Source organism: Triticum urartu, chromosome 5A, assembly GCF_056163025.1.
Source record: "Triticum urartu cultivar PI428250 chromosome 5A, HENAU_Tu73, whole genome shotgun sequence".
NCBI lineage: Eukaryota > Viridiplantae > Streptophyta > Magnoliopsida > Poales > Poaceae > Triticum > Triticum urartu.
This window is the reverse complement of record NC_141877.1, coordinates 659,462,745-659,474,950: the sequence shown is the minus strand read 5'-3', so window position 1 is coordinate 659,474,950 and position 12,206 is coordinate 659,462,745. Positions and strand designations below refer to the sequence as shown.

The window sequence follows — 12,206 nt, the reverse complement described above, 5'->3', positions numbered from 1 at the left end:
TCACAATATATTAGCCTATTTCTGTTTTAACCCAACTTGAAAGAACACCGGATGAACACGGTGGCATGCGCAGCGCGATTGGAGGTTTTCTCGCAGCAGAGCCAGGGAAAGGACATCGAGATGGCGACGGCGGTGGCCCTGCTCTCTCCGGCCGTACATACTCTCGCTGTCTCGCCTCGCAGTCGTCGTACGCAGCGTGTCAGGCATCCCGTACCTCAAGCATTGGGTGATGATTTGATTTTCAGCCAGAAGAAGAACCAGGTACTCATGCATAAATGGCCATTACCATGTACACCAGTTTGTAGATAGCCTTTGTACGTAGCTAGCTACGCATAGATGGAGCTGTGTCTGGCCTTGGGTCGCCCGGGAACTGTCGGCAGTGGGGCGGCCGGCCAGGGAGCGTACAACGGCAGAGTGGCCGGCGATGAGGCGCGGCCGCTGTTCCCGTGTCTCTTCTGCGACAGGAAGTTCCTCAAGCCGCATGCCCTCGGTGGCCACCAGAACGCGCACAAGGAGGAGCGCGCGGCCGGCTGGAACCCCTACGTCTACGGTCGCCACCCCGCTGCCGCCTCGTCTCACGCCGCCGCCACCGATAACTTCATCCCTATCGCCGCGCACTGTGGTGGCGGGGCCGCCGCTGCAACGCCCCTCCATGTCGTTCCTGAGGCTGGCACGCTGGCTCCGTCGGTCCACGGCGTGCGAGTTGCAGCCGGCCCGTTCTCCGGCGTCCACGACGACGGGGGGACATGCTAAGCTCGGGAAGGTCACCGGCCTCTGAGCCGGCGCCGGAGATCAACACCGGCGTAGATATTGTTGAAAATATGAGCAAATTACTACGAGATTTAATCCGAATAAACAGAAAATAAATCATGACCACAATAGCAGAGATTAAACTAATCATGCGAACTCACTGGCGAAGGACCCCAGTGGGCAAGGTCTGGCTGCCGCCATACCTTGTTTTGGTGCAAACATATTTTTATACCTACGCACACTTCTCTCAGATGGCTACGCTGAATCTCGTCACTGGAAAAATCGCTAAAGAGAGAGGTCGTTCGCTGGATGGGCCCATCAGACGTAGTTGAAAGTTGGGCCACGTATAGACACGGCATCCAGAAGCAGTTGGCCCATTTACACTTCATGGTGGCTGCTCTTGCTCTCAATTGTCTCAAAAAGAAGCTCTCGCTCTCAGTTGTCTAAAAAAACTCAATCTTCTCAAATAAAAAAGCTCTCTCTCTAAAAAAAGATCTCTCTCTCAACCAACCGACCGAGAACCAGCTCACCAGCTCAGATAGAGACACACACGCAGGCGGCACGCAGAAACCCTAGCACGCGGCAGCGGCTGGCCAGGACGAGGCGGAGTAGCGGACGACGGCGATTGTGGCCTGTGGTGGGCGTCAAGCAAAGTGGGGCGACAGGGTGTTCCCGCGCAAGTTGCAGTGGTGCAGCGAGTGGCGGCTGCTTTGCATCCTTCACACCATGGCCAGCGGGGCGCAATGCGGCCGCGCTCCTTCGCCAGTTCGCCACACCTTAAATTTTTTCCGTCCTCCGCCTCTATGCGAACTAGCATAGCAGATGAATATATCACATCTAGGGCACATACTAGAAGCATGAATTCTACCACGATCTCGAACAGGAAGGATAGAATCACATACGGTGCAGCGGGTGCAGCACCGCCGGCGTTGACGTTGTTGCCCATGTCGTCGAGGACGAGGTTGCCGAGGTCGGGGAAGAAGTCGTCGTTCGCGAAGTCGTCGCTGCCAGTAGTCGCGCGAGTGCGCTCCCCAAAAACCTGATCGCCCCTCTCCCGTACAGGATCACGAGAGGCGGGGTTCCGGAGGCCTGCTGTCCCTTCTCGCGGTGCACGCCGGAAGGAGGGATGGAGAAGACTTGCTTAGCGGCACAATGATCTGGAACGGTGGTGAGAAACCATACGAAGCGGCGGCGGCTAGGGTAGACGTCTGCCTGACTATATAGTGCGGACCGGGTAGGTCGTGGGAGTAAACCCCACGTCCGAGTCGTCACGATCCAAAAGAATCGGAAACGGTTCAGTAATTAACGCGTCCGTTAATTATTAATTAATGAATCATTAATTTTTTCATGCAGCAAAAATATAGACAACGTGCATAGCTCTGTCCTCGGCTCGGCTCAATCCCGCAACCCGGGCGCGGCGCGGCGCGGCGTGGCGAGGCGAGCGAGGAGGAGGAGCGCGCGTGTAGGTCTCCTCTTCTCATGCTCATACAAGTGGTAGAAGAGCTCACCTTATAAAGAGGTGCAACTCTCTCTCAACTTTCAGGGTGGGACTAAACTTTAGCCTCACTCACTCCACTCACATGTGTGCATGAATGGGCCAAGAGAATTTCAGAATTTTAGTTGGGCATTGGGCCAAAGGCCTACTAGCAAAATTCCAACAATCCCCCACAAAGTCTCATTGGCACATCTCATCATTTAGTTCCAAAACATTGTTTTATATATCGGTGCTTAGTGGAGACTATGAAGTTGAACTTCCACTTAGAAATTTATGCTACACTAGATCACAACTTGAATATTGGACTATGCCTTGAACTACAAGTTTTCTTGAAACTAGTTTCACACAAATTCTTGACCGATACTGGGCTGCCGCAAGGCTTCCCCGCGGGTGGAGCGTATACGTCATACTCCAGGGACTTTCATGAATTTATTAGAGAACACCCAATTCTCACAGACTGCGACGTTAATAGTCAAATTCATATAGGTGTGTTCCTCAGAAGATGTTCTGCAGGACAACATCTCTGCTTACCCGAATAAGCCACTTGGAACACATTAAGATAAGTATCAACCTGCCATGCAGATCAGGAGAGTATTGCATCTTCACGGAGTGGGATAATTAATATAGGGATACTCTCCTCCCAGCTGACCAACAGCTTGTCTCCCACTTCTACTTCACGGGATCTCCGATCATATAGAGTGGTTTACCACTATGGACAACTCATGCGGTGGGTCTCAAACCCATCTCCATCGATGCATTATCTATCACATTACGTGATAGACCCTTTGTGAAGGGATCTGCCAAGTTTTTCGACGTTTGGATATAATCCAACGTAATAACTCCGAAGTTCCTCAATTTTCTGACAGATTTTAGTCTCCTCTTCACATGCCTTGAGGACTTCATATTGTCCTTAGAACTGTTTATCTTGACGATCAGTTTGATTATCACAGTTCATCAGGATAGGGGGTATTGGTTTTTCAACCATAGGTAAGTCCATCAAGAGTTCACGAAGCCACTCTGCTTCAACAGTGGCAGTGTCTAGTGCTGTGAGTTCTGCTTCCATAGTTGACCTCATTAAGATGGTCTGCTTGCAAGACTTTCAGGAAACAGCGCCACCACCAAGTGAAAAAACATAACCAGTTGTGGCCTTAATCTCATCAGCATCAGATATCCAGTTTGAGTCACTATAACCCTCCAGTACCCTTGGATACACGGTGTAGTGAATCCCATAGCTCGCGGTGCCTTTCAAATAGCGCATAACTCTCTCAAGCGCATGCCAATGATCATCTCCCGGTTTTGACACAACCCGACTCAGCTTGCTCACAGCAAAAGAGATGTCAGGCCTCGTGGCACTCGCCAAATACATAAGCGAGCCAATAATCTGAGAATACCTCAGTTGATCTCTAGCAATCCGTCGATTCTTTCGAAGCAACACACTAGCATCATATGGAGTTGGAGAAGGTGTGCAGCCACTATACCCAAAACGACTCAAGACCTTTTCCACATAATGAGACTGAAGCAGTGTGATCCCACCATTCTCATCTCTCAACAGCTTGATGTTTAAGATAACATCAGCTACTCCTAGATCCTTCATCTCAAAACAGCAAGATAAGAAATCCTTAACCTCCTTGATTAAATCAAGTTTGGTTCCAAAGATCAATATGTCGTCGACATACAGACAAAGAATAACTCCTTCGCCCCCACCATAGCGATAGTACACGCACTTGTCACCATAGTTTACTACAAAGCCGGCAGCAGTTAATGTTCTTTCGAACTTCTCATGCCACTCCTTAGGAGCTTGTTTAAGGCCATATAAAGACTTTAATAACTTGCACACCTTTCCTTCTTGACCAGGTACTACAAAACCATCTGGCTGATCCATGTAAATTTCCTCCTTCAACTCTCCATTGAGGAAAGTCGTCTTAACGTCCATTTAATGACCGAGAAGACCATGTGAGGCAGCCAGTGATAGTAGCACCCGAATTGTGGTCAGTCTAGCCACGGGTGAGTAAGTATCAAAGAAGTCTTCACCTTCTTTCTGGGTATAACCCTTGGCCACAAGCCGTGCCTTGTACTTTTCAATCGTATCATCAGGTCTAAGTTTCTTCTTGAACACCCACTTACATCCTACAGGTTTGCACCCATAAGGACGGTCAGTGATCTCCCAAGTACCGTTAGCTAAGATGGAATCCATCTCGCTACGTACAGCTTCCTTCCAGTAGTCAGCATCAGGAGATGCATAGGCTTCTGAAATAGTCCTGGGTGTGTCATCCACGAGGTACACAATGAAATCATCACCAAAAGACTTTGCAGTCCTCTGTCTCTTACTCCTCATAGGAGTTCCATTGTTACCCTCAACAGGATTCTCAACGTGTTCCATCGCAATGGTGGGTTCAGGAATTACAATGAATTCCTCACTAGATGGAGTAGGTATCTCCTGATTTAATGAACTCGACATATCCTTCATAGGAAATATGTCCTCAAAGAAAGTTGCATCATTTGATTCCATAATCGTACCAACATGCATGTCGGATACCTCAGATTTTATTATCAAAAATCTATAGCCGATGCTATGAAAAGCATAGCCCAGAAGAACACAATCCACGGTTTTTGGTCCAAGCTTGCGCTTCTTGGGAATTGGTATATTGACTTTCGCCAAACAACCCTAAGTACGTATGCAAGAGAGTTTCAACCTTTTCCTTTCCCATTCCTCAAATAGAGTCATGGTCTTATGCTTTATGGGAACTCGGTTTAGGATATGACACGCAATCATTAGCGCCTCCCCCCACCATTCCTTGGATAGACCCGAAGTGTCTAACATGGTGGTAACCATATCAGTTAGAGTTCGGTTCTTTCTTTCGGCTACCCCATTTGACTGGGGTGAGTAGGGAGGCGTTCTCTCATGGATTATACCATGTTCCGCACAAAACAGATCAAATTCATTGGAAAAATACTCTCCACCACGATCGGACCTAAGCCGTTTAATTTTTCGATCAAGTTGGTTCTCTGCCTCAGCTTTATAGTTTTTAAAGAAAGTCAAAGCCTCATCTTTTGATTTCAGAAGATACACATAACAATATCTAGTGGAGTCATCAATCAACGTCATGAAGTATCTATTTCCACCTTTTGTCAACACGCCATTCATCTCACAAAGATCAGAATGTATAAGCTCAAGTGGCGCCAAGTCTCTTACCTCTGTAGTCTTATGGGACTTGCGAGGTTGCTTAGCTTGCACACATACTTGGCACTTGGAGCCTTTGACAGTAGAGATTTTCGGAATTAAATTCATATTGGCTAACTGTGTCATGCAACCAAAGTTAATATGACAGAGTCAAGAATGCCAAATATCAGACTCATTATTGTGGCAAACATTATTAATAACTTTAGTGCAAATATCTGACAAAGATAGGCGAAACAAGCCTCCGCACTCATAGCCTTTTCCAACAAATTGTCCACACTTAGAGATTACAACTTTATTGGATTCGAAAACCAACTTAAAACCATCTCGACATAAACGGGAACCGCTAACGAGATTTTTATTGATGGACGGCACATGATGAACGTTCTTCAGACGCACAGTCTTCCCCGAAGTAAACTTCAGATCGACCGTACCAACACCTCGAACGATGGCATGTGACCCGTTCCCCATCAGCACGGGTGAAGTCCCTGTTGCCTGGTAAGAAGAAAACATGGAGGCGTCAGCACAAACATGTACATTGGCACCGGTGTCAATTAACCAATCAGGGGATTGAAATACTGAAAGGATGGTAGGAAAAATACCGTACCCTGATTCCTTCATATCAGTATCACCGATGACAACATTAGCAGACTTGCCGCTCTTCTCATGTTCGCGCTCCTCAAAGCGGTTAGGACACTTCGGAGCCCAGTGATTAGGATCACCGCAGACATGGCAAAGTACCTTCCCCTTCTTATGAGAATTCTTCTTGAAGTTGGTAGAATGTGATGGCTTGTTCTTTGTATCAAACTTGCCTTTGCCCTGAGTTTTGTTCTTATTGTTTTTGAACTTGTTGGGCTGGGAGTTCTTCTGTACCATGTGGGCACTAGAACCTCCCTCAGCAACTCGAGCATGTGTGTCCTTTGCTCTCGCCTTCTCTTCAACATCAAGAGTACCAATGAGATCTGCAACGAAAAACTCCTGTCTCTTGTGTTTCAGGGAAGTAGCAAAATTGTTCCACGAAGGTGGAAGCTTGGCAACAAATTTGTCCAGCAACACACACTTGAAGTACTCAAGTTCTTTTGCGAGCGACTGTATCTCATGAGCCTGCTGTACAACAGGGCGCTCATCAGTCATCTTGTAGTCATAGAATTGCTCCATGACGTACAACTCGCTGTCGGCGTCCGAGGCACCAAACTTGGCCTCGAGCGCAGCCCACATGTCCTTGCCGTTGTCAAACGACATATACGAATCCACAATGGAGTCATCAAGAACACTCAGAAGAGCGCCTTTAAAGAGGGTATCGATCTTCTCAGAAGCTTCCAGCTGTGCTGGATTAAGATCGCCCTCAAGCTTGCCCTTGGTGGCATCATAGCAACCCATGGTTTGAAACCAGTAGACTGCTCTCGTGCGCCACCTCTTATGTTGCGCCCCCTTAAAGGCAAGCGGCTTCAGATGCGCGGCAAAACCACTCGGAGTAAATTGCCTATAATCAGGTTTTTGGATTGTTGAAAATATGAGCAAATTACTACGAGATTTAATCCGAATAAACAGAAGATAAATCATGACCACAGCAGCAGAGATTAAACTAATCATGCGAACTAGCATAGCAGATGAACATATCACATCTAGGGCACATACTAGAAGCATGAATTCTACCACGATCTCGAACAGGAAGGATAGAATCACATACGGTGCAGCACCGCCGGCGTTGACGTTGTCGCCCATGTCGTCGAGGACGAGGTTGCCGAGGTCGGGGAAGAAGTCGTCGTTTGCGAAGTCGTCGCTGCCAGCAGTCGCGCGAGTGCGCTCTCCAAAAACCTGATCGCCCCTCTCCCGTACAGGATCACGAGAGGCGGGGTTCCGGAGGCCTGCCGTCCCTTCTCGCGGTGCACGCCGGAAGGAGGGATGGAGAAGACTTGCTTGGCGGCGCAATGATCTGGAACGGTGGTGAGAAACCATATGAAGCGGCGGCGGCTAGGGTAGACGTCTGCCTGACTATATAGTGCGGGCCGGGTAGGTCGTGGGAGTAAACCCCACGTCCGAGTCGTCACGTGCATAGCTCTGTCCTCGGCTCGGCTCAATCCCGCAACCCGCGACGCGTCGTGACGAGGCGTGGCTTGGCGTGGCGAGGCGAGCGAGGAGGAGGAGCGCGCGTGTAGGTCTCCTCTTCTCATACTCATACAAGTGGTAGAAGAGCTCACCTTATAAAGAGGTGCAACTCTCTCTCAACTTCCAGGATGGGACTAAACTTTAGCCTCACTCACTCCACTCACATGTGTGCATGAATGGGCCAAGAGAATTTCAGAATTTTAGTTAGGCTTTGGGCCAAAGGCCTACTAGCAAAATTCCAACAGATATCGACCTGGAGCTGCGACTCTAGCAGAGTTAGCTACCGACGACATGCATCTTGCAGGATTATCTTCCAGCTCTCTTGGTTATTTGCCTTTATCAATCTATCTTCTGAAGGTTTGTGTTGCCCTTCTTCAGTTTTTGTTTTGTTTTGTCAAGTGCCTTTTATTTTTTTTCCAGACCTCGTCAAATTGCTATATTTGTGATTGGTTCATGAATAATATCTCAACGTGGTTCTGTCTTAGAAATGTGTCATGTCCAACATTAGAGTAGGCATATGTTCAGTGTTCAGCCGGGCACGAATAACTAGCCTTTTGTTTTCTCTGTAACTTTCTTAATAAGACAGGTGGCTAGTGCATTTGTACGACCATAATTTGTTACACATTGCTGTAACTAATCATCAATCCATGCATCTGAATGAGCTAGCTTAATCTCGATTAACCAATGATCTCTAAAGAATAGAAAAAATTCCTATATCTTGGAGATATAATTTGTAATATGTGGTTTTCCATGCTTACCAACTTACAAGTAGAACATCTTCTGAATAAGGGACTTGATTTTAGAAGCTTTATATATACATATATGGTTCGGAACTAAGTCACGAACCTGATGTTTTTTATTTGTAAGAAACCCGCAAAAAAATTTAAGAAGATTTTAGTTTTCGACTTTGCACTGTTTTCTTAGATTCTTATTTGGGTTTGGTTGTCCCTTAGCTACAAAAAGTATTGTAACCTTTATAACAAAGATGTATTCCATTCGGAATCAGGTTTCAAGAACAGTCTTAGTTGCGGTTTTGGACACATAGTCTACTCTTCTTCTTCTTTTTGCAATGAGCACATACACTGATACACAGGCATGTTTTACTGAAATTAATAATTGGCATGCGCATACTCACATGAGATCTAACATGTATAGTTCTAGTATGAAAACAAAAAGAAGACACGAACAGTTTGGACCTGTCATAGTTAAGTCAGTTATAATTTTCTATGTACCAAATTGCATTTAAAGAATGGAAGTAGGATTTTTTTTTCTTTTTGCGTTTATCATTTTAAAGAGTATCATACATCAAACAGTAGCTTTCAGTACATTTACATGACACAAACAACAATCATCAGATAGGTGCTGAAGAAGCAAAACACATGGTCTGAGGTTGGATGATGGTACGTAAAACATGACATATTTGATCACATTGACAGAGTACATCTCAATAGCTAATTAATCTCTTGTTGTTACAAGGACTAAGAAATGTGTTTGTTAAAACATGTTATCTTCAACATGCACGACATTTTCTTCTACATTATAGGAAATTTTTCTAGTAATTTTTTTTATATTTCAGTAACATGTGACTCAGAAGACCTATTCATGTTTAGTTTAAGCCCTGGTGAAAATATTACCACCATGTCTTCATGATAAGCTACCATCAAAATGTCCCGGTTGCCAACTATTATCCTAGCATCTTGGTTGCAACAATGTAAATCATCTAATTTATTATGAACTAGCACTGAAAATATTAATCAATAGATACCCAAGAAACTTCCTGATGCAATGTATGATAAATTTATGTTGCGTACTAATAACCATTGTTGAGGAAATCATTAACTGGTAGCTGCTCGGTCAGCCGGTGAGTAGGGGATTAATAGGCTAACCGGCAAGTTAATCGGCCATTTAATCAATTAATCGGATGATTTATCGGGTAATCGGCTACTCGGGCACCCTATGAGTAGGGATTAATCGGCAAGTTAACTGGTTAATCGGATGAATTCTTGAACAGGGCTAATAACCATCTCGGTCGCCGTGGACATAAAGTGGATATTAGTTTGTTTATCTTGTCTTGTCTTAAACGTGCAAGGCAACAAAAAGATATTTCCAAGTGGCTATATCAACTCTTTTTATCATACAAAACCTAATAGATTTAAGTTTGGCTCATATAGTCATATTGTTGGAAAGTATTTCAATTACACGGAAAGATGACGATAGCCAAGAGAAATTTTGCAACTTTCAATTGTGAGAGAAGAAATTGGTAAAATAAATTAGGTTTCGTTAAATGTCACTAAAGTTTGGCTAAATCTAATTATAGACTTGTATCCCAGATGAGGTTAAATTTTCCAAAATTTGATAAAGACACATTCAGTAACATAAAAATTATTCAGGCATTATGAAACACAAAATTTCCACATTTTCAAAGTGTGAAACTAGTCTTCTACAGTGGAAAGATCTAACAAGGAACGAACTCAATAGTCTTCTGGGCTCCTTCAATATTGGAAGGTTCTGTAGCCGTTCCGAGGGAGGGCTGGACCTTGGAGGTGGGACCGTTGGTACCCTTGTTCGCCCTGTTAAAGTATCTACAGTATGATGTAGCAAAAATGAGCTCCTAAACACGGACACATCCCATCATTTTCACGGGCAGCGTCCGCTCACTCCTCATATTTCACACATAGCAACCCTATCCCCAGGGTGCGCTCCCTGCCTTATGGCTACCTCTTACATCGTCTGATATCTTCCCAAAGCTTTCAGGGTCTCTTTATGTTTAGAAAAAACCGTCAAAAAAATTCGCCGTGTTTGGACTTCATTAGATATGGATTTTCTGGAATACCGAAAATATGCAAAAAAAAACAGAAACTGACACTAGGCACGCACTAAGTTAATAGGTTGGCCTAGAAAAATAATATAAAATGACGTATAAAGCTTCCAAAAGTGATAATATAATAGCATGAAACAATAAAAAATTATAGATACCTTGGAGACATCAAACATCATAAGATCCAACTATATTAATAAAGTTCATGATACATCAAAATCGAATCCATCAAGAACAATGAGAGAGAAAGATTGAACACACAGCTACTATTACATACCCTGAGTGTCGAGGATAAACTACCCACACATCACTATGAGAACGGAGGGGAAATGTTGTTGGCGGTGTTGATGACGGAGATGTCCCTTGCAGCGTCCAAACGCCACCAGACGGAGAGGGAGCGAGAGAAGTGGACCTCTCCTTTTCCGTCTTCCTTGGCCCTTTGAGAGAAAGGGAGCTCTCCCCTAGATTGAATCTCTCTATTTTATTCTATGCTTTTCGTCTTGTTTTCTGGCCATACACATTTCTTTTACAGTTAGAGATTCGTAGCTTCGATTGGGCAGAATTTTTTACATGATTTTTCTACGGAAGTTAGCTATCATGCGGTCGAAGGAGAGCTCCAACCAACTTAAGAGCTGCCCACACGAGCCCATGTCCTAACCAGGGGGTGGCTGCGCCACCTGGCCATGTGGGGCCCTCAGGTACCACCCTGCATTGATTATTTCGCCCAAAAATCACATAGAAAATATCATATTAAATTGCTGGGGTTTTTTGACCTTCCTAAATATTGACTTTCAGTAAAATCAAAAACATGCAGAAACATTAGTGCAGAACCGGGCAATAGCACCGGTTCGTAAGACCCTTTAGTGCCAGTTCGGTAACCGGCACTAAATTGTGGGCACTAAAGCCCCCCCCCCTTAGTACCGGTTCAGCACGAATCGGTGCTAAAGGGCAACCACGTGGCACGAGCCAGCTCCGTGGGCGCGTAGGACATTAGTACCGGTTGGTAACACCAACCGGTACTAAATGTTTTGGTGTGTTTTGGTTTTATTTTTTATTTTTACTTTAATTTTGTGTTTTTAATTTAATTTAGTGATTGTTTTACATTATAATGAGTTGTTAAATCATTAGGTGAATGTACCCCAGATTAGTTTGACTGAATGCGTGGATCCTAGCTAAGTCATCAAGTATATGTCATATCCATATTATATATACTTGATCACCTAATTAAGTGATCGAGGTAATATGAATATGGCATATACTTGATCACTTAGCTAGAATCCATCTAGTTAAAACTAATATGCAGTTTCTTTCATAAATGATATAATAACTCATCATCATCATATTAATATAAAAACTCTTGCATCATATATATCATCACTAACAACAGTTTTCATAGCAAAGATATCATCGAGTTCAACATGGTAATGATATTATAAGCGTTCATAACACCACAAAAGCAAATCACTCTTTGAGATTAAGTTTAGGACGAAGAACACGGACATGAGAGGACAAGTACTAAGAGCATGAACTAGCTAATTAATCACTCCTGCTGCTCTCTCTCAGGTAGAATAGCATAGAACATGTATAGCTTTGCTGATTCATCATATTGGAGCATGCAGATGAACCTGTCTCCTAATCGTGGGTTGCGTTTCTGATTGCTGCCCCCTAGTACTTCTCTATGATCGTTCACAATTTTGCTCCAGTCTTTTACTATTAAGCATTCCTCGCTATTAGAAATCCTGAATGCACTAAAGTGCATTGTAGGATATCTTGGCCGTAAACTAACAATATTCATGGTACCTTTAATCTCGATCCAATCAGGCACAACATTCATCGGGAGTCCCTGTTGAAGAACA

At 44.6% G+C, this 12,206-nt stretch overlaps 1 pseudogene; it reads left to right on the top strand.

The window, feature by feature from the left end:
- The first annotated feature begins 336 nt into the window (after positions 1-336).
- LOC125532009 (uncharacterized) lies at positions 337-778 on the top strand (annotated as a pseudogene).
- The last annotated feature ends 11,428 nt before the right edge of the window (positions 779-12,206 follow it).